This window comes from Panthera tigris, chromosome A2 (assembly GCF_018350195.1).
Source record: "Panthera tigris isolate Pti1 chromosome A2, P.tigris_Pti1_mat1.1, whole genome shotgun sequence".
Classification (NCBI taxonomy): domain Eukaryota; kingdom Metazoa; phylum Chordata; class Mammalia; order Carnivora; family Felidae; genus Panthera; species Panthera tigris.
Genome location: NC_056661.1, coordinates 48,180,554 through 48,203,384, shown reverse-complemented (window position 1 = coordinate 48,203,384; position 22,831 = coordinate 48,180,554). Strand labels below are relative to the sequence as shown.

The 22,831-nt window shown below is 38.2% G+C and overlaps 1 pseudogene; it reads right to left on the bottom strand.

Annotated features, from left to right (window-relative positions):
• The window catches only part of LOC102957542, an 85,115-nt pseudogene extending 62,645 nt beyond the window's left edge, over positions 1-22,470 (bottom strand).
• Positions 22,471-22,831: the final 361 nt, after the last annotated feature.

Below are 22,831 nucleotides of genomic sequence, written 5' to 3'. Positions count from 1 at the left end.
ATTAGGGTACAAGTGCCCCTATGCATCAGCACTCCTGTATCTCTTGGGTCAATTCCTAGCAGTGCTATTGCTGGGTCATAGGGTAGATCTATTTTTAATTTTTTGAGGAACCTCCACACTGTTTTCCAGAGCGGCTGCACCATTTGCATTCCCACCAACAGTGCAAGAGGGTGCCTATTTCTCCACATCCTCGACAGCATCTATAGTCTCCTGATATGTTCATTTTAGTCACTCTTACCGGCGTGAGGTGGTATCTGAGTGTGGTTTTGATTTTTATTTCCCTGATGATGAGTGACGTTTAGCATCTTTTCATGTGTCTGTTGGCCATGTGGATGTCTTCTTTGGAAAAGTGTCTATTCATGTCTTCTACCCATTTCTTCACTGCATTATTTTTCAGGTGTGGAGTTTGGTGAGTTCTTTATAGATTTTGGATACTAGCCCTTTGTCTGATATGTCATTTGTAAATATCTTTTCCCATTCCATCGGTTGCCTTTTAGTTTTGTTGATTGTTTCCTTTGCAGTGCAGAAGCTTTTTATCTTCATGAGGTCCCAATAGTCCATTTTTGCTTTTAATTCCCTTGCCTTTGCAGATGTGTCAAGTAAGAAATTGCTGTGGTTGCGGTCAGAGAGGTTTTTTTCTGATTTCTCCTCTAGGGTTATGATGGTTTCCTATCTCACATTCAGGTCCTTCATCCATTTTAAGTTTATATTTGTGAATAGTGTAAGAAAGTGGTCTAGTTTCATTCTTCTGCATGTTGCAGTCTGGCTCTCACAGCACCATTTGTTAAAGAGACTGTCTTTTTTCCACTGGATATTCTTTCCTGCTTTGTCAAAGATTACTTGGCCATACATTTGCAAGTCCAATTCTGGGTTCTATATTCTATTCCATTGGTCTAAGTGTCTGTTTTTGTGCCAATACCATACTGTCTTGATGATGAAAGCTTTGTAGTAGAGGCTAAAGTCTGGGATTGTGATGTCTCCTGCTTTGGTTTTCTTCTTCAATATTACCTTGGCTATTTGGGGTCTTTTGTGGTTCCATACAAATTTTAGGATTGTTTGTTCTAGCTTCGAGAAGAATGTTGGTGCAATTTTGGGATTGCATTGAATGTGTAGATTACTTTGGGTAGTATTGACATTTCAACAATAATTATTCTTCCAATCCATGAGCATGGAATGTTTTCCATTTCTTTGTGTCTTCTTCCATTTCCTTCATAAGCTTTCTATAGCATACAGATTTTTTACATCTTTGGCTAGGTTTATTCCTAGGTATTTTATGGTTCTTGGTGCAATTGTGAAGGGGATCAGTTTCTTTATTTATCTTTCTGTTGCTTCAGTATTGGTGCACACAAATGCAACAGATTTCTGTACATTGATTTTGTACCCTGTGACTTTGTTGAAATCATGTATCAATTCTGGCAGACTTTTGGTGGAGTCTGTCAGGTTTTCCATGTAGAGTATCAGGTTGTCTGCAAAAAGTGAAAGTTTGACTTCATCTTTGCCAATTTTGATGCTTTTGATTTCCTTTTCTTGTCTGATTACTGATGCTAGGACTTCCAACACTATGTTAAGCAACAGAAGTGAGAGTGGACATCCCTGTTGTGTTCCTGATCTCACAGGAAACGCTCTCAGTTTTTCCCCATTGAGGATGATATTAGCTGTGGGCTTTTCATAAATGGCTTTCATGATGTTTAAGTATGTTCCTTCTATACTGACTTTCTTGGGGGTTTTTATTAAGAAAGATGCTGTATTTTGTCAAATGCTTTTCCTGTATCTATTGACAGGATCATATGGTTTTTATCTTTTCTTTTATTAATGTGATGAACACATTGATTTCTTTGTGAATACTGAACCAGCCCTGCAGCCCAGGAATGAATCCCACTTGATCATGGTGAGTAATTCTTTTTATATGATGTTGAATTCGATTTGCTAGTATCTTGTTCAGAATTTTTACATGCATATTCATCCGGGATATTGGCCTGTAGCTCTCTTTTTTTGCTGGGCCTCTGTCTGGTTTGGGAATCAAAGTAATGCTGGATTCAAAGAATAAGTCCAGGAGTTTTCCTTCCATTTCTATTTCTTGGAACAGCATGAGAAGGATAGGTATTAACTCTGCTTTAAATGTCTGGTAGAATTCCCCAGGGAAGCCATGTGGTCTGGTCCAAGACTCTTATTTTTGGGGAAATTTTTGATAACTGATTCAATTTCTTCATTAGTTATGGGTCTGAATGTTCAATTTTTCTATTTCTTCCCATTTGAGTTTTGGTACTGTGTGGGTTTAGGAATATGTCCATTTCTTTGAGGTTGTCCAGTTTGTTGGCATATAATTTTTCATAGGATTCCCTGATAATTGCTTGTATTTCTGAGGGATTTGTTGTAATAAATCAATTTTAATTCATGATTTTATCTGTGTGGGTCCTCTCTCTTTTATTTTCAAGAAGTCTGGCTACAGGTTTATCAATTTTGTTTATTTTTTCAAAAAAAAAAAACAATTCTTGGTCTCATTGATCTGTTCTGTTTTGTTTTGTTTTGTTTTCGGATTCTATGTTGTTTATTAGTGCTCTGATCATTATTACGTCTCTTCTTCTGCTGGGTTTGGGGTGTCTCTGCTGTTCTGCTTCTAGTTCCTTTACATGTTATTGTTAGATTTTGCATTTTGGATTTTTCTTGTTTTTTGAGATAGGCTTGGATTGCAATGTATTTTCCACTTAAGACTGCCTTTGCTGCATCTCAAAGGGTCTGGATTGTTGTATTTTCATTTCTGTATGTTTCCATATTTTTTTTAAATTTCTTCTCTAATTGCTTGGTTGACCTGTTCATTCCTTAGCAGGATTTTCTTTAACTTCCATGCTTTTGGAGGTTTTCCAGACTTTTTCTGTGGTTGATTTCAAGTTTCATAGCACTGTGATCTGAAAGTGTGCATGGTATGATCTCAATTCTTTTATATTTATTGAGGGCTGTTTTGTGGCCCCGTATGTGGTCTATCTTGAAGAATGTTCTGTGTGTACTCAAGAAGAAGGTATATTCTGCTGCTTTGGGATGTAGAGTTCTAAATATATCTGTCAAGTTCCTCTGGTCCAATGTATAGTTCAGGGCCATTGTTTCTTTGCAGATTCTCTGTCTAGATGATCTGTCCATTGTTGTACGTGGAGTATTAAAGTCCCCTGCAATCAACATTCTTATCAATAAGACTGCTTATGTTTGTGATTGTTTTATATATTTGGGTGCTCCGAATTCGGTGCATAGACATTTATAATTGTTAGCTCTTCATGATGAATAGACCCTGTAATCATTTCTTGTTACAGTTTTTAAAGTCTAGTTTGTCTGATATAAGTATGTCTACTCCAGCTTTCTTTTAACTTCCAGTAGCATGATAGATAGTTCTCCATCCCCTCACTTTCAATCTGAAGGTGTCCTCAGGTCTAAAATGAGTCTCTCATAGACAGCAAATAGATGGGTCTTGTTTTTTTTAATCCATTCTGATACTCTACGTCCTCTGATTGGAGCGTTTAGTCCATTACATTCAGTGTTATTACTGAAAGATATGGGTTTAGAGTCATTGAGATGTCTGTAGGTTTCATGCTTATAGTGATGTCTCTGGTCCTTTGTGGTCCTTGCAACGTTTCACTCACAGACTCCCCCTTAGGATGTCTTGTAGGGGTGGTTTAGTGGTGATGAATTCCTTCGGTTTTTCTGTTTGGGAAAACCTTTATCTCTCCTTCTATTCTGAATGACAGGCTTGTTGGATGAAGGATTCTTGGCTGCATACTTTTCCTGTTCATCACATCAAAGATTTCCTGCCATTCCTTTCTGGCCTGCCAAGTTTCCATAGATAGGTCTGTAGTACCCTTATGTGTCTACCTTTGTGTGTTAATGCTTGTTTATCCCTAGTTGCTTTCAGAATTCTCTCCTTATCCTTGTATTTGCCAGTTTCACTATGATATGTTGTGCATAAGATCAATTCAAGTTATGTCTGCAGGAGTTCTCTCTGCCTCTTCGATTTCAATGCCTGTTTCCTTCCCCACATTGAGGAAGTTCTCAGCTATGATTTGTTCAAGTACACCTTCAGCCCGTTTCTCTCTCTCTTCTTCTGGAATTTCTATGATACAGACATTGTTCCATTTGATTGAATTACTTAGTTCGCTAATTCTCCCCTCGTGTTCCTGGAATTTTTTTATCTTTATTTTTCTCAGCTTCCTCTGTTTCCATTATTTTATCTTCTAATTCACCTACTCTCCCTTCTGCTTCTTCAATCTGCACTGTGGCCACCTCCATTTTATGTTGCACGTCATTTATAGCATTTTTTAATTCATCATGACTATTTTTTAGCCCCTTGATCTCTGTAGCAATTGATTATCTGCTGTCTTCTATGCTTTTTTCAAGCCCAGTGATTAATTTTGTGACTATTATTCTAAATTCTTGTTCAGTTATGTTGCTTATATCTGTTTTGATCAATATTTTAGCTGTCACTTTTTCCTGGAATTTCTTTTGAGGAGAATTCTTCCGTTTGCCATTTTGGCTAGTTTTCTGTCCTTTATGAGTTTTAAAAACTTGTTGTATACTCTGAACCTGCTAGCACTGCTATATTAAAGGGGGGATCATACACTGTCTAAGGCCTGCACCTTCAGGAGGTGTTTTTTTGGAGAGTGTTACTTGCTCTCTGTTGTTGTGACTTTGGTTATTTTATTTCCCTACTCCTAGTGATGTTTTGGACCCTCCACCAGGTGTGCTTTGATTTGTTCCTTGAAGTAACCCTACGCCCCTTAAGGTTGTCCCAGTTTCTCCCTGATAGTCTCTTTTCCTCCCAGACTCTTGGGGTTCAAAGTCCTTTGGCTTTAGCCCTTCTTTGTTTGAGAGATGCAGGAAGTACAGATACCCCTACTTCTCTGCCATGTTGGTCCCTCTCCGAGTAAAATCTCTTATGTTTCTCTTTCAAATGCCAACAGCAGCTTTAGCATCTCTCTTTGGAAGAGTGAGTCTCACCTCGGGTCTGATGAAAAGGAGAGTGTTTCTCTGGCTTATTGTTAGTGGACCTCCAAATTGATCCTCTTTCCAATCCTGCAAGTTCTGTATTTTCCATGGGGTTCTGGCTCAGTTTGAATGGGGGATAGGGCTATCTGGGCTACTTTCTGTTCCTGGTTTGGGTGTCAGGAAACATTCAATCTAAGTACCCTTCTCCTGTTGAATGGGGGTCATAAAATACTCTGCAGCTGTGTTTATTCTCTAGTCCTAAGGTCCCTAATTTTAGTTTACCTTCTTACCACATTTCATAGGTCTTTGATGGTTGTCCCTTGTGCTACATTGAGAGTTGATAATTATATTTAGTTGCACCTATTTTTTGTTTAATTTAGGGGATGAGCAGGAAGACATGGTTCTATACCATCTTGTCCTGACCTTAACAAATCTATAATATGTTTTTCAAAACTACTTTTTCCAGTCTGAAAACTGTTCTCAGTATTTAAAATTGAATGTCAATAAACATGATATGTAAGTTGGATAGGAAAAACTATATAGCATCATTTTTCTCAGTCATTTCCATCATAATTTAGGGCTGTCAAGAGAAAGGGCCATTTATTTAATTAACTTCACAATTCAGAATCTTTAAGTTCTTTACAAAAAGCACTTAACGCTGTCATTATGTAACTCTATATGCATTGCATTGTCTCAGATGAGTGATGCTAAAAGAATAATTCAGATAAAAGAAGAAAACACATGAATGTGTGTAACAAGTTAATGTGACATACAAAATAAAATGCAACTAATTCCTATATTACTGACAATTCTAACTAACTCTAAAAGATAGCCATAGCTAAACAACCTAAGAAATTTCATTTGAGAGCACTACCAGAAAGGACTATATAGAAAAAAAATTTAAGAAAATAAAATGTGTGCATGTGCATGTGTGTGTTTATAGAGATACAACTCCCAATGGTAAATTTAAAGGAATAGCAGGCATCTGTTGATTTTAACTGATGAATGTCATGGCATTCCTGCTAATGATGAAACAAGGAAATTCTGATTGTCATGTTATCTGCAGCAATGCAAACAGAAGGTGGTTTAAAAGATGATATATAATACCCAGGGAGCCTGAGGATTCAGAGGTAGCATCTATGACCCCAGAAACTTGCACCATAGGAACAAATATTCAAGCCAGAACCTGAATATTTCATAGAATGCATCAGATTCTGTACCAGGTTGAATGATGGGTCCCAAAAGATGTCTGTATCCTCACCCACAAATCTGTATATTATTTTATGGCAAAAGGGACTTTGTACACATTATTATGTTAAAGATCTTAAAATATAGAAATTAGCCTAGCTTCTCAGGCAGGGTCACAAAAGATAATGACAGAAGTAGGACTGGTGTTATATGAGGGAGAGATCACAAGTGAAGGAAAGCAGGCAGCCTCTAGAAGCTGGAAAGGCAAAGAAATAGATTTTCCCCTACAGTCCCTAGGAGGAACACAGCCTTGCCAACACCTTGATTTTAAAACATCTGACCTCCAGAAATGTTAAGTTACTAGATTTATCTTGTTTCAAGCCCTAAATTTGTGGTAATTTGTTGTAGCACTAATAAAAAAACTAATAAAGCCTCCAAATAAGTTTTCCTCAAATTATGTTAACTGATACAATTTTATCAAAACTTCCTTTTCATTCCCTTTCTTATAACCCTATTGCTTTCCTGCCTGACAAATATGAGGGAAAAAAATATATTTTCTGGAGTTAATTTTGGAAACCATATTTCTACTATGAATTATACTTTAAATATCCTCTGAAGATACAAAGGAGATTTTTACATCAAATGGATTTGTGTGTGTGTGCATGGGCAGAGTGAGTGCAAACATTACTGACCATCTATATGCACACACACCCTTCTTAGATAATATCAAATATTAATATAAGTTCTATGCAGGCACAAGTTGTCTTTTGTTTTTGTTTTTTGGTTTTTTTTTTTTGTTTTGTTTTTTGTTTTCTTGTTCACTCCTAGGTTCCCAGCACTTGGAACAATGTATATTTGTTGAACAATGAAAGGTTAAATTGAATAAAAATACAGACTATTATAATATATTCATTCTGAGTTAGCAGGACTAGGTGTCTTTTGAGTTCAAGCTCTCCAGCTAAATCTAGTTCTTTATTTTTTATATCGAATTATCTCAAACTGACTTTGTATGTGGCTTTAACTCAAAATTACAATGCATATGGTTTTGGGAGGACTTTAAAAGTTTCTATTTACCTATATTCTTACTGCTGACAAATTTCACTTGGTTGTGGTAATGAAAACAGAGATAGATTTATGTTAATGAAAACATGATGAGTAATTTTTTCTATAATTATCAAAAGAGTGGCTCAGAAGGGAGCCATATAGGGTGGAGTACATCCCAATGTTTTTGAAGAGGGAAGGATTAAAAATTCAACATGGAATACATTATGAAAAATTGATATGGATCAAATCCCATTACATCTAAACCTTTAGGGCATCTGGAGTGTTTACTGTGATGGAAGTTCATCATGAAAACACAGCTGGATATCACATTCCCAGGGAGAGGAGCTAAGTTAATATCACCCTCTCTGGTGAATTTACAAACATAAAAGATTACATTTTAATGGCATAAAGAAGGGAAGGGTTTAATATATAAATATGCATGCTTCTCCCCCTTTCCTTTTTCCAAGCTCCTGGATCATTGTAGGCAATCTCACTGCACCTTGCTTTAGGTGATGATAAATCCAAATCTTTATGCCAACACTGGTTATTGGAATTTTGGAGGTAAAGGGGAAGAGGAACAGGGAGGTAAGAAGCAATTATAACTTAATGAAATACAATATGTATTGTCAAATGGTATATTTTCTTCAGCATCTTTTATATTGACACTAAAATTTACGAAGAGAGAGCGAGAGAAAATAAGTTAAAAAAAAAACATTTGTATAAACCATTATAATCAAATAATAAAAGTACTTTTATGTCACATAAAATAACTTTACTTAGTTACCATCTTTATTTTTAAATTTTTTAATGTTTATTTTAGTTTTGAGAGAGAGAGAGACAGAGCATGAGCAGGGGAGAGGGGACAGAGAGGGAGACACAGAACCCGAAGCAGGCTCCAGGCTCTGAGCTGTCAGCACAGAGCCCGACGCGATGCTCGAGCTAACAACCAGTGAGCTCATGACCTGAGCTGAAATAGGATGCTTAACCAACTGAGCCACCCAGGTGCCCCTTAATTATATTTTTAAAAGAACAACTGCAACTACTGATGACATAAACTGACTCATCTGCCCTTCTAAAATATCAATTAATCAAAATTTCTTGGTGAGATATATATATATATTATATGTATAATATATATAATATATATATCATATATTATATATATCTGTATATACATATATATCTGTATATATATGTATATAATATATATCTGTGTGTGTGTATATACATATATCTGCAAATATATTTATACTACTTATAAATATATTTATACCACATAAAGCATTTTGAAGTATCTTCCCAATTTTTGTGACAGATTTTTTTTTTGAGGTTTATTTATGTTAGAGAAAGAGACAGAGAGAGAGAGAGAGAGAGAGAGAGAGACAGAAGGCAAGCAGGGAGGGGCACAGAGAGAAGGAGACAGAATCTGAAGCAGGCTCCAGGCTCTGAGCTGTCAGCACAGAGCCCCATGCAGGGCTCAAACTCATGGACCGTGAGATCATGACCTGAGCCCAAGTCAGACGCTCAACTGACTGAGACACTCAGGTGCCCCTGTGTGACAGATTTTAAATGAATATTTTATAAAATACTATTTTGCATTAAACCTAATATTGCAGAAAGTTTTACCTACAGTATTGCCAGGTTGATTTAATTTTCCTCAAACATCATTATCATGTCCTCTTTCTGCCCTTCCTTCAGTGGCTTCCTGAGAGATGCAGATTAAACAGAAAACAGTGAAGTCTTTCAAGGCTTCACATGTTTTCTTGTTTGGTTTCTTCTTCTTCCCCTTCCTTCTCCTCCTCTTCATCTCACCCTCTTAACTCAGTCTCTCCAGTTAGTCATTAAGTCCTTGCTATGTGGTAAGCACAATTCTAACTGCTGGTATCACTACAGGAATAGGATAGTCAGGACCTCTGTTCTCAGGGAGTCCCTCTAATGAGGAAGAACGTTTAACAGAAAAAGCAATACTAGCCTTTAGCCAGGGAAGCCCCACTATAGGAGTTAAGAGCAAAATTTCTGGAGCTGAGTTTCAGTACTGGCTTTAGAACCAATAAGTGCCTCACTTTTTGATGAGTTACTTACTCTTCCTCAGGCTATAAATTTTTCACCTATAGACAAGGGATGCTGTTGTTGCTGCTGATAATAATAACAATAATAATAATTATTATTGCTATTATTATATGATGATGAATGATTAGTAACTGCTTTATACTTTCACCAAGAATACTAAATGAGGTAATACTTTTATTGTTAGGGACTGGATTTAATAACATGTGTATGCTTAAGGAGTTGAGTTGTATTTGAGAATTACCAACCATCTTCCTATGACTTATAAATGTTATGGTTTTAATAACCAAAAATATTCTCCTGGAATCAAACTTACTTGAAATAGGTAACCAGGATACCCGAAAATGGCCAACAGAATGATGTTCTTCCCAGTGCCCTTCTAAATTAAGGGCGTGAGTGTGATATTATTATCAGTAAATACATAACCTAATGTACTTGTGCAATCTACTGAAACCAGGGAGAAAGCAATGCCCAGGCTTGCAGCCTACTGCTCCTTCAGAGCCAGGTGGCATTCACACAGCACATGCTTCCCAAACCCTGATTGGCTGCCTGTCTTATCTGCTTCTTTTCAACCTGACAGGGGTCGATAAAGCACTGCAGAGAACAAAGAGGATGTGCAGAATAAAAATGGTGATGAAAAAATTGAGAATCTTGAATTACATTTGGTTTGGTGAATAAAGGACAGTCCATTCATTCTAGGATATGCATTTATTTGAAGCTCTAATTATTATTATTGAAAGACATGCAAGAGGGAGCATATGAAGCAAGGCCTGCAACTAGGCTCATTGTGAGATCATCAATGACCCAGGGAGCAAGAATAGGAGAAATAAAAGATAGCTTGTGAAATGAGTCACTGCGAGATCTTATGTTGGGTATTTTCACACAAATTTTTGTCCAGATCCTTTTCTGCTCATTAGTGAAATTACAGTGAAAGATAAATGAAGGGTGTCCACACAAAAAGCTTCAAGATCACCACGGTCATTACTTAAAAAAAATGATTTGCATTTCATTGCAGGGATATAATAATTCCATTAACACAAAAAGAAAAAAAGAATGTAGGGCATAGAGGAAATGACTCGGCTTGTGGAACAGTGCCATGTAATAGGAATCATCCTGGACCAGGAATTAGAGATCCTGGTAGGAGTTTCCATACATGTCTACCTGGCAGTACAACCCCAGGCCACTTAAGAAATAAAATAAAACCTCTATAATGGGGAATGCCCTCATCTGCTCAGTGCAGGCAGCCTTTAAAACCTATTTCAGGGGCACCTGGGTGGCTCAGTCGGTTGAGCTTCCGACTTCGGCTCAGGTCATGATCTCACGGTCTGTAAGTTCGAGCCCCGCGTCAGGCTCTTTGCTGACAGCTCGGAGCCTGGAGCCTTCTTTGGATTCTGTGTCTCCCTCTCTCTCTGACCCTCCCCCATTCATGCTCTGTCTCTCTCTGTCTCAAAAATAAACATTAAAATTTTTTTAAAAAATAAAAAAAAATAAAACCTATTTCATATTTCTCAGTGTCATGCCAATTAAAGAAGAGAGAACCAAATGCAGTTCTCCTCATCAGCTATCACTACAAGCAACCCTGAAGACATTAATAATTCATTTAACTTCTTCCGATGGAGTTTTTTGGTTTGGATTAATACTTTTATCAAAGTATAGTTTTGTTTTTTCATCTATAGGTCTCAAACTCTTATTTGACTTATACATGCTTTAATTTTGTGTTGATAGTCACCACTTCTTCTATCCCCTTTCTCATCTTCTGTTTTTTTCTCTGGATGGATATGCTGTAAGCATACTAAACTCTAAAGCCTTTTTATTCCTAGTGTGCAAAATATGGGCTGGGAATGGGCCACAGTGGTATCAACCAGAAGTTTCTTAGGAATGCAGACTCTTGGGCTCCCTCTGCACCCTGATCAATCAGAGTCTGCATTTTTACAAGATTTCTGAGTGATCCATTTTCACATTAGGTATGAGCAGCACTGATCTAAGCACTGTCTGCTTCACTTTGAATGATACTTTGTTCCATACCCCAGCTGCTGAGATAGGAAAAGAGATCCAAAATGAAGAACAGAGGTTATTAAAGCTAAAATGGCCCTCCCTGGTGGTCTAGCCCAGCCACATCATCTTAAAGTGAGGGGAATAGTAATATGCCCAAGGTCATGTTCTTCCTGAGCCAGGAGCAGAATTCAATCTGCTGCCTTGAGTCATGGCACTTTCATTTTAGCAAAGATATACATTCCTACTTAATTTTTCCATTTTCTCTCTCCAGCCAGGGAAAAGTTAATCACAGGTTCTCTGGGTCACCCTTGGTCTTTGGACTCTCAAGGCTCCTGAGTGTGTGTACTTATTTATAGTAGAAAACAACCATAAACCGTTCATTGGAGACCAAGGCCATCTGGGTAGCTCGAGGGGTGGCTTGGCTAATTCACCACCCTTTGCCTCTGGCTCCTCAATTACCGAGTAGGAGATGATTCATCTCTACAGAGACCTTTGACAGTCTCAGCTGAAAAGCCTCTGAGAAGTGCAAAGCATTACTGTGCCCTGCAAGTGAAAATCATGCCACTCCCCGAACTCTCTGGATTTGGAACTGAAACTAAAATTAGCAGCTGCCATTTGTCTATACAATACATTACTCCACACCTTATTGCCAGGGGTACAGCCAAAGTGGCTTTGCAAATTATTACTCAAAGGTTCTCTGTAAAAGTAACAGTATATGGTAGAGAGTACAATAGATTTGGAGTTAGAAGTTCTGGGTTTGAGCCCCAGATCCTCCACTGACCAGATGCATGCATTTTGGCTACTATTCCAATACTCTCAGCCTCTGCATCTTCATTTTAAATAGCCTTGTTACCACTTATGTCACCAGATTTTTTTCCTTGTTCTTGTTGTCAACGCCTTTGTCTCTTCCATGTGCCTATGGTCTCAGTGTCATGATCACCTTCCTGCTTCTCTACCATTCATACATTTCCCTTCCTCTTCTAAGACCACCAGTTTTCCATTTTGATGTCCAGGAGGCCCCAGGGAGGATGACTCTACTCTCAGCTCCTCCAGACTAAGCTAAAACAATGAGCATATTTGGTACCTCTGTCCATAATGAGTGAGTTCTGTGGTTGGGATGTGAACTAATGAGCTAGCCCAAAAGAGACAGTCTTGGGACTATCCAGGGAATGCTACAATCAAGAGGTCTCTTTCTCTTCACTGTGCTGACACAACATGATACATAGACCTGCCATGTCCATTTGTGTCCATACACAGAAGCCAGCTTGAGGACAAAGCTGATCCACTAATTGTAGCTGAGCTAAAGCCCTAATCACAAAATAAACTTTTGGATAACGTTATACCTCAGTGAAACCTTATCCCTGTACTTTTCAGTTGTATGAACGAATTCTCTACATTTTTAAAACTACTTTGAGTCTGGTTTTCTATTTTGGGAAGCCTAAGCATAGTAACAAACATTTCAGTCTCAAGAAAACCTCTAAGTAGCCATGTATTGCATGGCTTTCCTCTACTACTCATAATTTATCCCACTCCAAAACAATATGCATATGGTGTCTGAAAAGGGTTCTTTGAACACTGAGGTAAATAAATATATCTCTTTATTTATTTTCTAAATAATAAACTGCAAACTGCAAAATCTAAAATGCTATTTTTCATAAAACTGTGAGTTTAAGGAAACTATTTGATCTGTGATACTTGCTTCGAGGTCAAGAAACTGATAAAATCCTTGGACCTTATCCCCCCAAATACTGACTATACACATGTATGCAATTTTCACATAATTTCAAGGAGGTAATAAACAAACTTCACAGGACATTTATGATCTCTCCATGACTGCTCTCCTAGAACTGGTTCTTAATTTGTGGTCCATGGGCCCATGAGTCACCAAGGAGGTTAAGAACCATATACTATGTTAACCACCTGTGAGTTCTGTGAATTCCTCTACTGAATATATCCTATTAGCAAACTCCCACATCTAAGCTATAGTATAACTGAGTCAAAGCTTCATTACAATTAATGCTTTAATTAGAGATGTTCTGCTGAAACGTTCCATGTTTTCCTCTGAGCTTCATTTACATTTCTCTTTAAATTAGTTCATAACACTAAGGATAACAGCAAAGGAAGTGACCCTGATACCAGTCAGACCACTTTTCTCTCATTGGGAATGATCTATAGATTTGGCTCCACAAAATCAATTGAATTGATAGAAAGTTCAATACTTGAATATAAATCGTAATTACATACAGCCAGGTTGGGAAGTTTTTGATAGCCATCCAAAGCACAGACTGAAATGGAAAAGACTAAGATAATTGAACTCAAGATCTCACTTACAGTGTAATTTTATATCCATTTAGAAGCAACTCCAGAGATATCAATGGCTCTGTCTTTGAATCAAGTCAGAGAAAAGGAGAGGGTGGCAGCAAGATAAAAGGAATCTGAAGGTAGGTTCAGTCTGGTGAGAGTATTTCCATCTTTTTCCCACTCAAACACAAACCTAGAATCAACAAATTCCTTGACACAAAAGAGTAACATTATATTTAGGATTCAACTTTGTAGAAAGAGCTTCCTTTAGGGAGTCAAGAAATTTTTATTTAAATTCCAATCTTTCTACTTTCTTGCCATGTGACATGGAGAATGTACCTAACTGATTTAAAACCATTGTCCATCTTTGATGTTTGGGCAAACAAAATCCCACATGACTGAGTGAAGGGTAGGTACTAGTTCTTGGAAATAGTCAGCACGATTACTTCACAGGATAGTCATGCTGGAATATGAATGTAAATGCAACTGTTAAATGGGGAGGTCAACTTACAAAAAGTTAAAATGGGATAGATACAAATGCTATCTGATCAGTATTTAAGCTGAGCCCCCAATTTTTATTATCCTGTGAGTCAGAAAGACAACCCATGAGCAACTGAGATTAAGGAGATAGTTGCTAGAATCCACCCAGGGAGCTCACTACTCTTTCATTTCAGGAAATTCCACTTCTGGAAGGAGGAGGATTCTTAGGGTCTGTCTCCCGTTTCCTCTAACCATTTTCTTACTTCTCTGTAAATATGCTCAGGATGAGAAGAAAGACACACAACCCCTGACAATAGGTTCTGACACAGAGTGGTCATATTCTTGGAAATTTACTGAGCCAAGGACAAAGGGTATGCTATTTATAAAATACATACCTCCCATTTAGGTTTTTCTTTTTTGGGGAGCTGGGAGATGCATTCTGGTGAGGTTTAGAAAGAGAAAAGGCAGGGGTGGATACAAGTATCTTCTAGAAAGAGAAGGATATAATGTACAGGACTGTTCTAGGTAGACAGAACAAGAAAGAGGGAATCATGTGGATGTTAGGAAGAAGCCTGAAGTAGAGGGAAGTGAAGCATGTGCCTACCTAGAGGTATTCCCTCAGCAGAACTCAAATTTTTTCTAGTTTGACAGTTTTTCATTTGTTTGTTTGTTTTTTAATATGAAATTGATTGTCAAATTGGTTTCCATACAACACCCAGCGCTCATCCCAACACGTACCCTCCTCAGTACCCATCACCCACCCTCCCCTCCCTCCCACTCCCCAACAACCCTCAGTTTGTTTTCAGTTTTTAAGAGTCTCTTATGGTTTGGCTTCCTCCCTCTAACTTTTTTTTTCTCCTTCCCCTCCCCCATGGTTTTCTGTTAAGTTTCTCAGAATCCACACAGGAGTGAAAACATATGGTATCTGTCTTTCTCTGTATGACTTATTTCACTTAGCACAACACTCTCCAGTTCCATCCACGTTGCTACAAAAGGCCATATTTCATTCTCATCGCCATGTAGTATTCCATTGTGTATCTAAACCACAATTTCTTTATCCATTCATCAGTTGATGGACATTTAGGCTGTTTCCATAATTTGGCCATTGTTGAAAGTGCTGCTATAAACATTAGGGTTTATAGGCACAAGTGCCCCTATGCATCAGCACTCCTGTATCTCTTCGGTAAATTCCTAGCAGTGCTATTGCTGGGTCATAGGGTAGATCTATTTTTAATTTTTTGAGGAACCTCCACACTGTTTTCCAGAGTGGTTGCACCAATTTGCATTCCCACCAACAGTGCAAGAGGGTTCCTATTTCTCCACATCCTCGCCAGCATCTATAGTCTCCTAATTTGTTCATTTTAGCCACTCTGACTGATGTGAGGGAATATCTCAGTGTGGTTTTGATTTGCATGTCCCTGATGACGAGTGACATTGAGCATCTTTTCATGTGTCCGTTGGCCATGTGGATGTCTTCTTTGGAAAAGTGTCTATTCATGTCTTCTGCCCATTTCTTCACTGCATTATTTGTTTTTTGGGTGTGGAGTTTGGTGAGTTCTTTATAGATTTTGCATACTAGCCCTTGTTCCAATATGTCACTTGCAAATATCTTTTTCCCTTTCCATTGATTGCCTTTTAGTTTTGTTGACTGTTTCCTTTACAGTGCAGAAGCTTTTTACCTCCATGAGGTCCCAATAGTTCATTTTTGCTTTTAACTCCCTTGCCTTTGAGGATGTGTCAAGTAAGAAACTGCTGCGGCTGAGGTCAGAGAGGTTTTTTCCTGCTTTCTCCTCTAGGGTTTTGATGGTTTCCTGTCTCACATTCAGGTCCTTTATCCATTTTGAGTTTATTTTTGTGAATGGTATAAGAAAGTGGTCTAGTTTCATTCTTCTGCATGTTGTGGTCCAGCTCTCCCAGCACCATTTGTTAAAGAGACTGTCTTTTTCCCATTGGATATTCTTTGCTGCTTTGTCAAGGATTAGTTGGCCATACTTTTGTGGGTCTAATTCTGGGGTTTCTATTCTATTCCATTGGTCTATGTGTCTCTTTTTGTGCCAATACCATGCTGTCTTGATAAGTACAGCTTTGTAGTAGAGGCTAAAGTCTGGGACAGTGATGCCTCCTGCTTTGGTCTTCTTCTTCAAAATTACTTTGACTATTCAGGGTCTTTTGTGGTTCCATACAAATTTTAGGATTGCTTGTTCTAGCTTCGAGAAGAATGCTGGTGCAATTTTGATTGGGATTGCATTGAATGTGTAGATTGGCTTGGGTAGTACTGACATTTTAACAATATTTATTCTTCCAATCCATGGGCACAGAATGTTTTTCCATTTCTTTGTATCTCCTTCAATTACCTTCATAAGCTTTCTATAGTTTTCAGCATACAGATCTTGTACATCTTTGGTTAGATTTATCCCTAGGTATTTTATGCTTCTTGGTGCAATTGTGAATGGGATCAGTTTCTTTGTCTTTCTGTTGCTTCATTGTTAGTGTATAAGAGTGCAACTGATTTCTGTACATTGATTTTGTATCCTGCGACTTTGCTGAATTCATGTATCAGTTCTAGCAGACTTTTAGTGGAGTCTGTCGGGTTTTCCATGTATAATATCATGTTATCTGCAAAAAGTGAAAGCTTGACTTCATCTTTGCCAATTTTGATGCCTTTGATTTCCTTTTGCTGTCTGATTGTTGATGCTAGAACTTCCAACACTATGTTAAACAACAGCGGTAAGAGTGGACATCCCTGTCGTGTTCCTGATCTCAGGGAAAAAGCTCTCAGTTTTTCCCCATTGAGGATGATGTTAGCTGTGGGCTTTTCATAAATGGCTTTTAGGATGTTTAAGTATGTTCCTCCTATCCCAACTTTCTCGAGGGTTTTTATTAAGGATGCTGAATTTTGTCAAATGCTTTTTCTTCATCGATTGACAGGATCATATCAGGTTCTTATCTTTTCTTTTATTAATGTGATGTATCACATTGATTGATTTGTGAATGTTGAACCAGCCCTGCAGCCCAGGAATGAATCCCACTTGATCATGGTGAATAGTTCTTTTTATATGCTGTTGAATTTGATTTGCTAGTATCTTATTGAGAATTTTTGCATCCATACTCATCAGGGATATTGGTGTTTGTTTGTTTTAACTTTAGTTATGCTGATTATTGCTAAGCAAAGCAAAGGCTGGCTTGTTTTGTTTGTTTTTGAGCTTATTTATTTATTTTTAGAGAGAGAGAGAAAGAGAGTATAAGGAAGAGAGGGGCAAAGAGAGAAGGAGAGAGAGAGGGAAAGAGAAAGAATCCCAAGCAGGCTCTGCATTGTCAGCAAAGAGTCTTACAAGGAGCTCGAACTCTCGAAGTGTGAGACCATGACCACAGCTGAAATTATCAGATGCTTTCATCTGACCAAGCCAGATCATCAGACCCAGTCATATGCTTAACTGACTGAGCCACCCAGGCACCCCAGTTTGTTTGTTTTTTTAAGTTCAACTTATCTCTTCTTGTTGTTTTTGTTTTGTTGTTGTTGTTGGTGGTGTTGTTTTGTTTAAGTGGGCTACATGCTCAGCACAGAATCCTACACAGAACTTGAACTCACAACCTGAGACCAAGACCTGGGCTGAGATGAAGAGTCAGATGCCTAACCAACTAAGCGACCCAGGTGCCCCTCCTTTTTCTTATTTTTGACTTTGGGTCACAGTTAGACAATTTTCCCCCTCCAAGATTATAGTAGAATTTACCCATTTTTCCTAATACTAGTATTATTTTATATTTCACATTTAAACCAATACTAACAATTATGTTCTTGCATGATAATGCAAATTTACTATGTACAAAGAACTGTATGTGAACAACCCATTTAGTCCTCACTACAATACCAAGGTGCAGATTATATATATGTTCATTGTAAAAATGGAAATTGAGGGTCAGAGAAGGTAAGTAACTGCTATAAGGTCAAAGAGCTATTAAGCAGCAATGTGGCAGAGCCATGAACATAGCCTACCTTTAATTCTGGAGTACTTAAATGCATTAAGATGCTGGCTTCCTAGAAAGCACACAGAAGAATAAATTTATAAGACTGAGGTGGTAATTAATGGAAATAAGTGACAGTTTGTGCCATTTTATGAAGAAAGGAGACACTGTAAGACAAATTAATTCCCAATAAATATTATATTGTTTGGTTTTGGATATTTCTGCCCACCAATGCAATAATTTAGAAAAGTAATTTTTTTCAACGAATCTAATAATCACAATCAGGATTGGTCATTTTCCACTATATCTTCCACAAATACATTTCCTCAGTACTTGCTTATAAGTACTACCTAAGTTTACTTTCAAGAGGAAAAGGAGCTTATACATCACAAAACCTTGAAACTGATTAAAGACTGTCTGAAGGCATATCTCAAAATCCTGACTTATCCACTTGCTCAGTTTTAGTTGTGATAAATCATACATTATGCAAGAGCAAAGGAATTAAGAGAAAGTTCAGCAAAAATCAGTTGAACTTCCATTAGGAGAGCATTACAGCTGTCTCTCTCCTCCATCACACCATTAAGCATCTCATTATCACTAGCTCTCTTTGTCAGTTTTAACAATTTTCTTTTCATCTAAACACCACTTCATTCTCTGGCCCAACAAATGCAATTTTGACCTCATTAACCTGGTTGGTATTAACCTTGGAATAACAACAAGTTGAAACTATCCTCCATGAGCATTGTGAACTTGACTCATTCAAGGCAGGCAGGTTAGTTTCCTTGCCTTGATCAAAGGTTATACCTTTCAAATAGGTCAGCTAGCATGCCTTGAGGACCTAGAGTCTGGGTAAAAGTATGGCAATAAGTAAGTGGATATGAAGTCCCGTTCATTAATAGAAAATACTGTAGAAATAAATGTTCTTTTTTGTAGTGGAAAGAACTCTAATTTAGAAAACAGAGGACCCAAATTCTAGTCCCAGCTCAGATTTAATATACAATGGACCTGGACAAATCATTTTCTAGTTTTTCACTTCTTTGGTAGTAAAATAAAGGTATTAAATTGGAGGGTCTTAAGTTCTCTCCAGTTAAGAGACTCTAGTAGATGTCTGGTGCCTTGCCCAGATCCTCTTTTCAGACCAATGTACTCATCCTCCAGATGACCTGCAGGTAATTCTGTGACCTTCTTTGGAAAATCACCCTTGGCCAAGAAAGGGAGACAGTCCTTGAGAGGTTATACAAGTCCCATTGTATACAAGTCCTGATCCTCACCTATTGAGGCAGCCTGTGATGGTCGCACACAACAAGCTAGCCTCTTACCAGATGGAGGGACAACTCTGGTACAAATTATGTCCCAGTATACCCCCTCACTCCCACAGTATCACACTAAACCCACACTTTGAGTCCACATAATTTTTTGGATTTACTTCTTCCCTGTCCTGCTTCCTTCACTCCTCACTTCCTGGAAAGCACTTCCTCAATAGTAATAATGCACCCAAATCTCAGCCTCTGGCTGCCTCTAGCTCTGCTCCTAAGGAACTCAAATGAGGATGCTATACCTTGCTGATGATTTGCCAGAATGAGCATTTTAGAGGAAAGACTTAACAAATTATTCCTCTCATGTATGATTTTAGAGATCAATAAGACATTTTGAGTAGTGTACTTCTAGACAGAGACTAATATTCATTAAGATCAAGGAAAGATCTCCCAAATAAATTATATTTTACCAGCCTAGAAAAGTGAATTCTACAAGAAGGAGCATGTCAGACAGAAAGAAGAACATGTGAAAAGGATGAGAGGAATAGCAGAAGTATAATTGTTCCAGGAGTGGAGATAAGATGACAGATAAACTTGGAGAGTACAGTCATGTGGTGGGAGAAAAGGAAGGGGCATCAAGAAAATGACATCACAGCTAATATTTTCTAACGCTTCACTCTCTATCAAGCCCTGTGTTCAGTATTTCCAACCTACTAATGTATTTCATGTATTCAACCACTGTAACAGGAATATATGTCAGACAGTATCAGTTGTTTTTATTTTACAAATAAGGAAACTGAGGCTCAGAAAAATTAAAGAGTCCCCAGAGGTAGGAAGTGGCAGACCCTGGAAAAAAACCTTGTCATTTCAGAGACTATCTTATAAAACTGCAAAATGTGATTGTCTCCCATAACCATTTACTACCTTTAGGCTATGTTAATGAATTCAGAGGACAATGAAGAACTGGAGGATACCAAACCGCAAAAACATATGGCTTTACTGAGGTGTGAAAAAATTCATCCTCTTAGCATTTTTTTATTAGAAACTTCCATCAAAGCAAACAGAAGACAAAATGAAAGTAAAGAGATTAGGAAGCCACTGGCTATTTTAGCCTCAGAGATGATACTGTGAGCTTTAGTCTGCTCAGGCTGCTATAACAAAATACCATAACTGTGTGGCTTCAACAACAGACATTTATTTTTCATGGTTCTGAAAGCTGGAAGTCCAAGATGAGTATGTGAGTTGATTAAGTTCCTGGTGAGTACCCTCCTTCTGTTTTGCAGTAACCTCCTTTCTTGGAGCTTCACAAACAGGAAAGAGAGAGAGCTAGCTCTTTGGACTCTTTTTCTAAAGTACTAATTTCATCTGAAGAGCCCAACTTCGTGACCTAATCTAACCCTAATTATCTCTAAAAGGCCCCATCTCTAAATGCCATCACAACTGTGGGGGCAGGTATTGCTTCAACATATGAATGGGAGTGGAGTACAAACATTCAATCCAAAAAGTCTCAACCAGGAGGCATAGTAGAGATACTGAGAAGGGGACAGATTTGAGGGTAGTTGTAAATTTTTTACTTCTGGCAGAAGTTTAATAAAATAGTCATGTGAATTTTCTTGTTATAAGGCTGTCAGATTTAGCAAATAAAAATAAGAATTCCTAGTTATATTTTCATTTCAGATAAGCAAATTATAAATTTAACTTATATCCCATGCACTATGTGGAAAGTATTTATACTAAAAAATGATGTGTTGTTTATCTGAAATTCAAATTTAACTGAGCATACTGAATTTAATCCAGAAGCCCAAGTCTTGGACCATGTCTGGTTTTGGGATTTGGGAAGCTATACCTGCACAATTATCTGAGAGTAAAATAAGCTCTCCTACTACCACACAGGAAATGTAACAGAAATTGCCTTCTCTATATTCCCAGTATTCCAATATCTGCCAGACTTTCAGAAGGAGAATGAAAACCTACCCGTAAAATAATGATGTTTTGATTTTTCCAGCCTAGTAGAATATTTAGTCCTGTTGTTCACCAAATGATATTAATGAGAAAGTAGGTCACGGGATTGTTTCCCTGAAGGTCCAGTTAGCAATGAAAAGAATCATGACATTTTACATCTGAAAGGGATCAAACCATAATTTCATACAATGACCTTCTTTTCAGATGTAGAAATGGAGACCCCAAGTAGTTAGGGGGCTTATCAAAGGTCACACAGTGAATGACACTGATTCTGCACCACCCACTGTGCTTAGTCAAATAAAAGCACTTATCACTAATTCCTCAACACAACCCCGGTAGGTCATGTTATTATCACAATCTTATATGTAAGAGAAGTGTCTAAGTGAAGTGAACTAATTTTGCTTGAGGAAGCAGAGTAGAAAATAGCACAGGTATGATTTGAAATGAAACTCTCTGAATTCTGAGTCCATTCTCTCTTAATTTTTTCAAAATCTCTCTGTCTTACACATACACACACATACATGCATACACATACCATACACACAGAAACATATGCACACATGTGAATGCATGTACACATGCATATGCCACACACACACCCGATATCAAACTCCCCATGAACATAAAATAGTTCTACTACATAATGTATCACTGAAGGGGTTAAAAGAACTATGGATTTCTTTTCAGTTGAGCATTATTTTTTTTAAGCTTTTAAATTTTAATTCCAGTATTGTTGGAGAAACGAATAAAGTACTGTGCCAAAGATGGCTGATGGGACTAAAACAAGCTCTGGTCTCTAGCTTGGAGACCCCTCCTCCGGGTTCTTCTTGCCCTGTTTCACAAACGCGAAAACCCGCCACAGATATGGAAGCTGACAACTATAAATTACCCTCCCACCCTTCATTCAGGGCTCAGATCTTTGGAGAAACGGTCTCCTCTGAGCCCCCCAGTGTTAAATAAATCTCAGACTCACCAAGATCTCCGAGCACTTGATTTTTCCACCAGCATTCCAGCCTAGTTCTGTAACATATTTGGTTCCCTGACTGGGAAACCCAACTACGCTGGCCCATTGTTGCCACCAGCTTGGGAGAATTGCAAGGCAGTGACAGAACAAAGAATCGCAAGGGAGAAGGTGTGCCCTGACTGAATTTTGGCAGTCTCCCTCTCGGTTATGTTGGGCCAGCCCTGCTCCACTGTTCCTGCTGGAATCGAGAAGACTTGGCAGGTGAGGACCTGGACCTGACATCGGAACCAGTAAGGCTAGGGCACAATCTAGTCAGGCCTACTAGCAAAAGTGGAAGACGGACCTGATCACTCCCTGGAGACCTCAGAGGTCTCAGAGATAGGAATTCTGTGGGAGGGAATGTAATAACCTCTGGTGTGTATGTGAGTGTGAATGTGCCACTCGGTCTAGCTTGCCTGCCAAGTTCAGTTCTGTGGCTCCACAGGCAAGCACCCTTAAGGTCCCCAAAAGCCTACAGAGTCTGAGTGGGCCCGTCTGTGATTCCAAGGTGAATGGCACACAGTCTATGGTGGCATTGGAATAGTTTCCAATCGTAAGTCACAAAGCTGAGACTGCTATGGCTAAGCATCACCAATATTCCTTT